This window comes from Notolabrus celidotus, chromosome 23 (genome assembly GCF_009762535.1).
Source record: "Notolabrus celidotus isolate fNotCel1 chromosome 23, fNotCel1.pri, whole genome shotgun sequence".
NCBI lineage: Eukaryota > Metazoa > Chordata > Actinopteri > Labriformes > Labridae > Notolabrus > Notolabrus celidotus.
This window is the reverse complement of record NC_048294.1, coordinates 2,622,230-2,630,923: the sequence shown is the minus strand read 5'-3', so window position 1 is coordinate 2,630,923 and position 8,694 is coordinate 2,622,230. Positions and strand designations below refer to the sequence as shown.

Sequence of the window (8,694 nt, the reverse complement as noted above, 5' to 3'; positions counted from 1 at the left end):
TTGATTGTCCCACATCGCCCCCTACTGGTCTGGCATGCTTATTTCTAAAACACCTTCAGTGGGGACAGGTTTTTTAAAATTTCTTTCTTCCAAAAGGAGATTAAAAAAGTAGTTTTGAACGTGTGGACGTTGCTTTATAGTTTTGAAATACCTGGGATTAAAACTTTGGACTGAGTAAGGATCCTGAACAGCAGGACTTCTGTGTCTCCACCCTTTGAACCTTTGAGACTCTTTCCATCTCCAAAAGCCGAGCTGCAGCCACTGAGGGTTATTTATCCAGCTAAAAGTTGCTTCTGATGTCTGGTACATTTTGTCTCCTCTCTCTCATTCTTATGTTTATTGAGGCTATTTGTCACTAAAGTCTCCCTGAACCTTTTCAGTCTCTTTAACCTCCTCTCCCCGTGCAGTACTTTATTTTCTCTCTCTCTGTTCGCTCTCCGCTCTTTCACTCCTCTTCGAGTTACACAGACCTTTTCGTCCTTACTAAGCAGTTTTCCAGAAGTTGTATTTCTGTGTGTGTGTTGAGTATGTGTGTGTGTGTGTGTGTGTGAGAGAGATTGTGGTTGAAAACCTCTCAGAAGGTGATGACAAGACCTCAAAACTCTGGGCTTTTCTTTCAGGCCAGAATTTCTCTCTGTTACCTTTTATTACTATTATTTTTTCTTTCCGTCTCCCTCGCACACTTTCTCTCTCTCTCCCTCGGTCTGATGTGGTTTCATCTTCGATTCTGAAAAAAAGGTCAGAGGCAATTCTGAAAAAAAATCAACTGGCTGGAGAAAGCACTCCATGATACAAACGGCGCATGTTTTTGTATTTTCACAAACAGTTAATGAGGTGAACGGCCAAAGAAATATTCATAAGCTTTTTATTGACTTGATCCTGTTTGTTCAGTTCTTATTATGAGGGCTCTGGAATAACCACACACTGCCATGCTCAACATTATAAGTCATAAAAGTGAGTTAATATGACAAATTGTTCTTATTTTGCTGCAACCTGTTAGATCAAAAACTGGAAACATGCTTAATAACTCAAAAGAACCTGTTAGACCAGGAGTTCCCAAACTTATCAGCCCAGGACCCCCAAAATAAAGGTCCCAGAGACTTGGGACTCATGCTGTCACTTGGGGTGGTTAAAGGTTACTTACAGCCAGGGGTAAGCACCAATAGGCCAATCCAAAAACAGACGTGAGAAAACAAACGCCAAAATACTCTAATTTTGTTTCATAGTTATTTAAAAAAGGCTGAAAGCGTAATGAAGTAATCTTCATTCAGAGCTCGGAGCTTGTTCAGCCCATAGACTGTATAAAATAATACTGAATCCCTCCCCCGTTTTTCATTACCTGCACACATGTGTGCTAACAAGGAGCTTAGGAGGGAGGCATGCTAGTTGTAGGCTGTCTCAATAAACACAAAGGTCGGTTTTACTCCCCACGTCTGCAGATTTGAAGATCTAGTGGATGATTTTTATTTGTCATGGATAAGTGCTAGCGCTAGTTAGCATAGCCACATAGCTACATGTTCGTAGCTGTGTACCAAGACACACGTCGACATACTGACACATAAAACAACAAGAAACACTAAATCTGTGACCAATCCTTCAGAAAGGTCCTGCTGCAGGCGCCTCTCCGTCAAGATCAGATTCTGGATCAGATTCAGAGGGTTGAAGTAACGTGATCTCTGAGCAGCCGTGTATATTCAGCCAACATGTAAACATTAGATCAACGTGCTGGAGAGCCGAGGCCACACCCACTTCCTGAGGGGGCGTGGTCAGAGAGAAAACAGAGTGTTCTGATGAGGAATGAAGAAGAGGGCTTTTCAGGCAGACCAAAATCTGATTTCAAAGTGTTTTTTTGAGCATAAACTTTAAAGACATGTTTTGGGGACCTCTTAGACCAATATATATTGATGAAAAAAGCGTGATATGTCCCCTTTAATATTATACCGATTCTGATTTGCATTCATTTTAACCACTATCTTTATTTATGCTTCTATAATAATGGATCAAAATGACCACTTTTTTGGACGGGATCCCTCCATCAGTGCCTTGCGACCCCCACTTTGGGAACCAGTGTGTTAGACCACTTCTAACTCCACCATTCAACCACCTCCAAGCTTAAACTAACTTTTGGTAGTTTAACATGATATCAGGGAAGAGTATTAACAAATGCCTTTAAAGCTGGGGTTGGTAGTCTCGGAAAACCAGCATGAATTTGAATGAACCATATGATGGTCGGTGAAACGGTGATTGGTTGGTGTTTTCGCAGGTTTACTCCGGCTGTAGATAGCAGCTTTTCTTCGCTCTTTTTTAAGAACACATTATGTATTGATTACCATCAGGACATAAAGATCATTTTAACCAGTATAACAAAAAGTGTATCTAAATCTGATTATCAACCCCAGCTTTAACATGTTATTCAAGCAAAATGGTTTAAACTGGGGTAACTATGTGAATAATGCTCAAAGAGGTCTTCCCAGGGTGAGCATATTTTCAAATTTCCAAATGAGGACCCCTTTTTTTTTACTCCAAAGCAACATATATGAGCTCCTGGTACAATCAGATATTTTATCAGTGCTCCTTAACTTTCAGCCTGTACCCACTGTTCGTGTTTGCTCGTTTGATGGCTTAATATGTCAGCATTTCCACTACTGGCGACTGGCAATGGACACTTGCCGTGCGTGAAAAGTGCCTGGTACTTTTAGAAGGAGGTCTTTGGATGATGCTGACTTCCTATTCTGTCTGTTTCTTTGGTATTTCACATTGGGATCCCCTCTCTCATCACTTACTTTAACTCTTCCTGTCCCATGAAAGTCACTAACCATAGACCTTTCTGGAGTCCCTGAGCTCCCTTGTCTCGTAGGTTCCTCTGGATCTCTGCTGCTGTGGACGCTGCTTCTTCCTTCCTTCCTTCCTTCCTTCCTTCCTTCCTTCCTTCTTTCTTTCTTTCTTTCTTTCTTTCTTTCTTTCTTTCTTTCTTTCTTTCTTTCTTTCTTTCTTTCTTTCTTTCTTTCTTTCTTTCTTTCTTTCTTTCTTTCTTTCTTTCTTTCTTTCTGTCTTGCCATGTCTCTTCATCATTTATGTCTCCTTTTCTTATCCCTTCCTTTCCTTCTGTCATTCCTTCCCCATTTATTCTCCTCTTTTTCTTTCTTCTCCTCTCTCTCTCTTTTCTCTTTTCTTAGACCTTTCTGGAGTCCCTGAGCTCCCTTGTCTCGTAGGTTCCTCTGGACCTCTGCTGCTGTGGACGTGCCAGACTCCAGCTGCTACAACTACTACTATCTGTCTCCCCACTATCATCTCTCTCTCTCTCTTCACCTCCCTCTATCCCTCTCTCCAACAAAGTAGGTCTCAGCAGATGTGTGTCTAACATGAGTCTGGTCCTGCTGGAGGTTTCTGCCTGTTAAAGGAAGTTTGTCCTTGCCACTGTAACTTGCTAAATGCTGCAAAGTGCTCTGCTCATGGTGGATTAAGATGAGATCAGACTGAGTCCTGTCTGTAAGATGGGACTGGATCTGATCCAGTCTTGATGTTGGGTCTTTGTTAATAATAGAACATAGAGTATGGTCTAGACCTGCTCTGTTTGGAAAGGGTCTGAGGATAATATCTGTTGGGATTAAGCGCTTTATGAATAAAGATTGATTGATTGAATTGTTCAAAACTGGGACATCTGTCCATCTATCCAGTAACACGTAATGGATATTTGTTGGGACTCCAGCTTCCATCTCTAATCTCTAATCACAGAAGGAGTTATCCAGTAGTTTTTGGCATTTTAAATACAAAATAAATACTCAGTAACCTTCTTTCTGAGGATAAGACTCCACTTGTGCTGACATTACCGGTAACACACGTGGATACACACACAAACACACACCGTCTTCTTTCCCAATGATCCGTGAGTTGTTGGAGACATAAAGAGATAATGAGCCATCAAATACTGTATATGATCCACTTTTCCAGAACCCTCCGTCTGACCGCAGACAACAGAGCGTAGAGACTTACACACACACACACGCACTACACACACACTACACACACCCGCCCGATCTGTAATCATCTCCCAAAGTAACCCCATGTTGTGCCGTCTCATCTTTCCCGTTCGGTGTTTCGGAAAATCCATGCTACTGTGAAGCGAGGCAGAACGAGGGAGTCAGGAGGAGGGAAGGAGGGAAGGAGGGAAGGAGGGTGGGGTTGTTGGAAAGAAGAAGAGGATACGATGTGGAGGAATAGAGGAGGATAGAAATAAGATGAAGAAGTGAAACTTAAGGAGGGAGTGGACAGAGATAATGCCAGTTTCTACCGGAAATGTTGCCGCAAAAATCTACCAAACAATTTTGACTCATAACTGCAGAGCTTCAAGTATCATCAAGTGTGAGGGGTGTGAAAAATGTGCAATAATAATTCCTCATATCGCTAAGGTGAGCTGGTGACGTCATGCAGGTCATGTGAGAAGTCTCAAAGTGCTGTCCCATTCCCAGTTCTACGGTTTGAGCCCTTACAGCCTCCTTCCCTCAATCCTTTTCCAGCTGACGCCAATTAAAGCTGGGGTTGGTAATCAGATTTAGATCCACTTTTTGTCATACTGGTTAAAATGATCTTTATGTCCTGATGGTAATCATTACATAATGTGTTCTTAAAAAAGAGTGAAGAAAAGCTGCTATCTACAGCCGGAGTAAACCTGGGAAAACACCAACCAATCACCGTTTTTTGGCTCCCCAAATTTTAAACCAATGAAATCCCGTCCAGCCGTTCTGCCCTCCTCCTGCGCGTACATTTCCCCGGCGTGCACTCCTCCGAGTCCCCGTCTCCTGCCTCTGCTTCCCCTGACTCTATTTACTGCCCCTCTCGCTCGTCCTCGGGCCTGTCCCCTCTGACCTGATGAGGTGCTTTGCTCAGGACTGTAGTCCGGATCAGAGTCTAAAAAGCTCTCACCAACAAGCAGAATAATTAATGACGTTCAGTAAGTCCTACAGAAAATATAGATTTATTGTAGCGTCCGTCCGGACGCTGTAGTGATGACAAGCCGATTCGTGAACACGTTGAGTTTTAATAACCGGTCACTGTCGGCTGTTACCACGCCAACCAACAAAACAACAATCAATGTTTGAATGAATGAAGAACTTCTCCTCTTGTCTCTCCTCTCTCCCGCTCACACACTCTACACCTCTCCTGATGCCTTCACTGACCGTCAACACTGTAGGAATTAAGAACATCTACACTGAACAGGTTTAACAAACAGTAGAGCTGTTACAGTGTTATATATGTGTTATAACTTTTCTCCTGATATCGTGTCACCAGTACAACTGGATAATGCTAGCATGATAGTTGTGAGTGCTAACAGCAGCCATGTTTGTTTGTGTTTTTAACTTTCACTATGAGAATGTTTTGGTGAGGACCGGTTTTGAATCAGTCACGATCATATGGTCGAGAATCAGCGGCCTGCTCGTGCATGTGAGCGGGGGGGCGTCGTTTTGGAGGAGCTCAGAGGGAGGAGGGGAGGGGTTAGACGGAGTCATGAGGAAATGCTACATTCAAATTCATGCTGGTTTTCCGAGACTACCAACCCTAGCTTTAAGTCAAGAAGGGCTCAGGGCTCAGGGAGGACATTGAGATTGGGCCTGAGTTTGCATCCCCAATCTACTGATTTGAGGATAACCTGCTCCAAATCTGTGCCACAGCAGCCTTTAAAACATCCTAAAGTTATCAAACGCCATCTCTGTGCTACTTGACGGCAGCAGAAGAAGCTGTAAACAAAGATATCACCTCATAAAGAAGTTGTCACGTTGAGTATTTCACTGAAAACAGGTACCTGCGTCTGCTTTGAATAAGCTTCATGGTGGTTTGGTACACCAAGAGTCAAACATGTTCCTAATGTTTAAACAGAAGGACACAGATCTGTTCTCTGGAGCTGTGTTTTGTGGACTTAAACCTCGTCTGAATGAAGAGAAGAAGAGACGGGTGTTGAGGGAAAACAGGACGATTGTATGAGCTAGCTGTTAGCGTGTGGCGCTAACAACAAAATGAATGTAATGGAATTAAACAGCTTCAAATCCAGAACGGGTAGACTGACTCCAGTTCAATTAACTCCCACACACAGACGGTCTGTTCAGTGTCAGCCGCTCTCAGCTCCAAACTCAAATCTTTTTACTCTTTTCGTTTGCATTTCTGTCTTTCTGTGTGCGTGTGTGTGTGTGTGTGTGTGTGTGTGTGTGTGTGTGTGTGGCATCGAAACACTCTCTGGCAAGTCCAGCCAGCAGAGGAGGACAAGGCCAAGTCGTAGGTCGCGAAAGGGACACACACTGTGAGAACATGAAACAGACACAGATCCTGGCTGAGTCAATATCTCTGGATTCAGGGCACATCCAGAACATTCTGGCAGAACCATGAGAGCAAAGCAGGGAGAGAGCCCGACTTATAAAACCAGGATTTTGTGTTGTTGTCAGAGAATCGTGTTGGCGCTCTAAGATAAAGACAGCCTGGGGAGAATGAGACAATGACATACGGGTGAGAAATTAGAGGGAGATTTAAGGCAAAAAGGCTAAAGCGAGGAAAACACTGGACGGAGAGAGGAGATGGATTTGGGAAAGGAGAAGAAGGGTGGACCGGAGATGAAGGAAAACCTGTTTCTGAATCCAGATCTTTTTTTATCACTTACATGAATCTAAGTTGTTTTGCACTTCGTGATTTATGTCGACATTCAGTGCCAATGCATGAAGCTTTTAAAACCTGTGGAATACAGGGAGAGAACAAAACATGCTGTGGAAAACACGACCAACATGGCCAGGTTCGTTTCATCAAAGGAAGCTATAATAAATGCTCGTTAATGACGGCTTTTTAACGACAGACGGAAATGATGGTTAATGTCCGTAGATTCAAAATTGCCTGGATCATTAAAGTACCGGATGTGTTTCTGTCACCTTTAAAGCTAGGGTTGGTAGTCTCGGAAAACCAGCATGAATTTGAATGTAGCATTTCCTCATGACTCCGTCTAACCCCTCCCCTCCTCCCTCGGAGCTCCTTCAAAACGACGCCCCCCCCGCTCACACGCCGCTGATTCTCGACTATATGATGGTGACTGATTCAAAACCGGTCCTCACCAAAACATTATCATAGTGAAAGTTAAAAACACAAACAAACATGGCTGCTGTTAGCACTCACAACTGTCATGCTAGCATTACCCAGATGTACTGGTGACACGATATCAGGAGAAAAGTTATAACACATATATAACACTGTAACAGCTCTACTGTTTATTAAACCTGTTCAGTGTAGATGTTCTTAATTCCTACAGTGATTGACGGTCAGTGAAGGCATCAGGAGAGGTGTAGAGTGTGTGAGCGGGAGAGAGGAGAGACAAGAGGAGAAGTTCTTCATTCATTCAAACATTGATTGTTGTTTTGTTGGTTGGCGTGATAACGGCTGATAGTGACCGGTTATTAAAACTCAACGTGTTCACGAATCGACTCGTCATCACTACAGCGTCCGGACGGACGCTACTGTCGTGGAATTTTCATAGTCTTATATATGTGTATCTAAGAATGTTTAACTCTTGTATTCTTTCAGTCTAAATGTCATGTTTAGAGTAACTTGTTTCCTATGTCGTCTGTGATGGGCGAGATCGTGTCAGGGTAGTAGTCAAGGTCTCTCCCCCTGCTCCTGTCTTTATCTATGTGTTATGGCCGACTTACTGTCTCTAGAACTAGAGCACAGGTCTTCTTCCCACTTGTTGTGTTCCTATTGTCCAAACATGGTTATCTAACTTTAGTGTCGTCTTCAGAGGGAATAAATACCATGCCAAGGGTTTTGTCTGTCAGAACTGACTTGGCATTGCACTGCACTCTCCTGCCTGTGTACTGTTATGTTATTTCTCCTTGATCAAGTTCTACATAAACTATTTCAACGTAAGCCGTCCGAGTCTCCTGAGTCTTCTGTGTCCAGTGTCCAGTTTGTTGCTGAATTCCATCACAGCTACAATAAATCTATATTTTCTGTAGGACTTACTGAACGTCATTAATTATTCTGCTTGTTGGTGAGAGCTTTTTAGACTCTGATCCGGACTACAGTCCTGAGCAAAGCACCTCATCAGGTCAGAGGGGACAGGCCCGAGGTGGAGCGAGAGGGGCGGTAAATAGAGTCAGGGGAAGTAGAGGCAGGAGACGGGGACTCGGAGGAGTGAACGCCGGGGAAATGTACGCTCTGCAGGAGGAGGGCAGAATGCCTGGACGGGATTTGATTGGTTTAAAATTTGGGGAGCCAAAAATCGGTGATTGGTTGGTGTTTTCCCAGGTTTACTCCGGCTGTAGATAGCAGCTTTTTTTCACTCTTTTTTAAGAACACATCATGTAATGATTACCATCAGGACATAAAGATCATTTTAACCAGTATAACAAAAAGTGGATCTAAATCTGATTACCAACCCCAGCTTTAACACTCGTCATAATCACATAGCCTATCACATCCTGATCAGTTAGACGCAAAGCATCATATCAGTAAAGATCCCACCAATCACAGGCTCTCTTCATCTCCCTCTATATACCTTCCTGGAGTCCCTGAGCTCCCTTGTCTCGTAGGTTCCTCTGGATCTCTGCTGCTGTGGTCGTGCCAGACTCCAGCTGCTACAACTACTACTATCCGTCTCCCCACTATCATCTCTCTCTCTTTTCATCTCCCTCTATCCCTCTCTCCAACACGGTAGGTCTCAGC

The 8,694-nt window shown here is 43.5% G+C and overlaps 1 long non-coding RNA gene across 1 annotated transcript in view; it reads right to left on the bottom strand.

Annotated features, from left to right (window-relative positions):
- Positions 1 to 667: 667 nt before the first annotated feature.
- The window catches only part of LOC117807513, a 154,321-nt gene continuing 146,294 nt past the window's right edge, over positions 668 to 8,694 (bottom strand). The window contains exon 4 of the long non-coding RNA XR_004629983.1: positions 668 to 727. This is a non-coding gene — a long non-coding RNA (uncharacterized LOC117807513). The remainder of the gene's footprint in view (positions 728 to 8,694) is intronic.